This window comes from Microtus oregoni, unplaced genomic scaffold (genome assembly GCF_018167655.1).
Source record: "Microtus oregoni isolate MIOR12 unplaced genomic scaffold, Mior012 000070F_ref0000104, whole genome shotgun sequence".
NCBI lineage: Eukaryota > Metazoa > Chordata > Mammalia > Rodentia > Cricetidae > Microtus > Microtus oregoni.
Window position 1 is genome coordinate 4,074,688 of NW_024543977.1, and position 3,253 is coordinate 4,077,940.

Consider the following 3,253-nt stretch of genomic DNA (forward strand, 5'->3'; position numbering starts at 1 on the left):
TTTGCTTATAAATGCTGCAGAATTAATCCAAGATAGGTATATACCTTGGCTTCAAAATTGAAGTCAAAAGGTATGTTACTTTGGAGAAGAGATTTTGCTTTTGTTTCCACAGAAAACAAGAGGCTCTGGATTTATTCAGAGTTAAGAAAAATCAGCTTTGATCAAGGAAGACCACCTGAGAAATCTCCGGTAGGAATAGATGGCCCAGATGTCTGAGTTCCTCATCCAGAACAGGTTCAAGACTGCTGCCTGAGATGATCAAGACTCACAGAATACTTCAGTCAGGACTTGATCAAAACTAAATTTTCCTTAGGTCCCCATAAGATTATCAGCGCCCCCAACCAGCTAGAAGTAGCCTGAAATACTACACCCACATTCCCCAAAAATGGACTATGGATATTTTCCTTTGTTTTTTTTTTTTTAAAGAGGGGGAAGTGGTGCAGGAGAATTGTCTGTATTCTGTCAATCATGTTTTAAATAAATGCTGATTGGCCAGGCAGGAAGTATAGGCAAGAAAACCAGACAGAAAGTAAAAATGATGCAATGAGAACAGGAGAATTCTGGGAAGGAGGAAGTTGATTCCTCCCACTCCTGCCCAGACCACCGAAGCAGCAGGATGTGATCTGCCCCACTGAAACAGGTACTGAGCCACATGGATAACATAGATAAGAAAAAATGAGTTAATCAAGATCTGAGAGTTAGCCAGTGAGAGGCTAGAGCTAATGGGCCAATCAGCATATCATTTATGGAGATCTATGTGTGATTTTCTTTGAGGCTAAACAGTTGTGGGGTACCTGGAAGGACAGAAATCCCAACAAGCCAGGACTGTTCATATTACAATGGATGCCAGCCCAGACTATTATGCACAGCAAAACCTTCAATCACCATAGAAGGACAAAACAAGATATTCCACGACAAAACCAGATTTAACCAATACCAAGCTACAAACCCAGTCCTACACAAAAGATTAGAAGGAAAACTCCAACCCAAAGAAGATAGCTACAGCAATAAAAACATAGACAATTGATGGTCTCATAGCAGCAAATTTGAAAAAAGGGAAAAATGCATGATTTAAAATCACCAACAAAAAATCTAAAATAACAAGAGATAGCAATCACTGGTCATTAATATCCATTAATATAAACGGACTCAACTCATCTATAAGAAGGCACAGAATCCAGGGATGGATGTTGGAGGCAGCCAGAACACCGGTCGGATGGCGGAGGCGGCTGGAACACCGGATGGCGGAGGCGGCCGGAGGACGCCCTCCGCAACCGGCGGGGACAGACTGGGACCGGCTGGGACCAGAGCAGCAGCAGAGGACACAGGCCACAGGCTGCGGGAACCATCCTGGCAGCAGAAGCAGGCTGCAGGGACCGCGCGCAACACCAAGAGAGGATCGCCCCACTACAATTAAATCAAAGAGGTAGGCCTTCGGTTGGGGAGGTCCCTGGCAAAGGAGGAGCCGGGTCCTATTCCTGAAGACCCTTCTGAGGGGTGAGAGGGATCTTGGCCCCCGGCAGGAACCAGGAAACAGAGCAAGGGCATTTTGTAAGAGGAGCCCCTGGCCAGTAGGGAAACCTGAACCAGTTTTAACAGACCCCTTAGATAGCATCGATAGGAGGAGATGGGCAGGCGCCAAGGCAAGAATTCACCCAATAATCTGAAAAACAGCATGAAAACACCAGAACCCAATGATCTTACAACAGAAGGTCTTCAACACCCTAACACAGAAGAAGTGGAAAAAATTGACTTTATGAAAGCAATAGAGTCCCTTAAACAACATGTGAAAAATGCCCTTATAGAAATGGATGAGAAGTATAACCAAAAATTTGAAGAAATGAGTAAATACGTACATAATACCCTGGGAAACCAAGAAAGAACGATCAAACAGGTAATGGAAACAGTTCAAGAATTGAAAACTGAAATGGAAGCAAGGAAGAAAACACAAACTGAGGACCAGCTGGATATGGAAAATCTAGGTCAACTAGCAGAGCCTACAGAAATAAGCATAACCAATAGAATACAAGAAATAGAAGAAAGAATCTCAGATTCTGAGGACACCATAGAGAAAATAAACGCTCTGATCAAAGAAAACTGCAAAGCCAACAAATTCTCATCACAAAACATTCAGGAATTATGGGACACAATAAAAAGACCAACCCTAAGAATAATAGGAATAGATGAAGGAGAAGAGTCACAGCTCAAAGGCCCAGAAAATATTTTTTAACAAAATTATGGAAGAAAACTTTCCCAACATAAAGAAAGATATTCCTTTGAATATTCAAGAAGCATACAGAACACCAAACAGACTGGATCAAAGAAAAACATCCCCTCGCCATATAATAATCAAAACACAAAATATACAGGTTAAAGAAAGAATACTAAGAGCTGAAAAGGAAAAAGGCCAAGTAACTTATAAAGGTAAACCGATCAGACTTACACCTGATTTCTCTATGGAAACAATGAAAGCCAGAAGGTCCTGGATAGAAGTACTGCAGAAGCTAAGAGACCATGGATGCAAGCCCAGACTACTATACCCAGCCAAGCTTTCATTCACTATAAATGGAGAAAACAAGACATTCCAGGATAAGAACAAATTTAAACAATACGTAGCCACGAATCCAGCCCTACAGAAAATAATAGAAGGAAAATCACAACCCAAGGAATCCAACATTGCCAACACTGCCTACAATAACTCAGGCATCTAGTGATCCTTCATTAGCACAACTCAAAGAAGGGAGACACACAAATTGTACTTCCAAAAACAAAAAGAATATCCGGCGTAAACAACCACTGGTCACCGGGCGGTGGTGGCGCACGCCTTTAATCCCAGCACTCGGGAGGCAGAGGCAGGCGGATCTCTGTGAGTTCGAGACCAGCCTGGTCTACAAGAGCTAGTTCCAGGACAGGCTCCAAAACCACAGAGAAACCCTGTCTCAAAAAAACAAAAAAAAAAAAACCACTGGTCATTAATATCACTTAATATTAATGGTCTCAATTCACCTATAAAAAGGCACAGACTAAGAGACTGGATACGAAAACAGGATCCAACATTCTGCTGTTTGCAAGAAACACATCTCAACCACAAAGACAGGCATCTACTCAGAGTAAAGGGTTGGGAAAAGGTCTTTCAAGCAAATGGTCCTAAGAAAAAAGCAGGTGTGGCCATATTAACTTCTAACAAAACTGACTTCAAACTAAAATCAATCAGAAGAGATCGAGATGGATACTTTATACTCATAACAGGAAC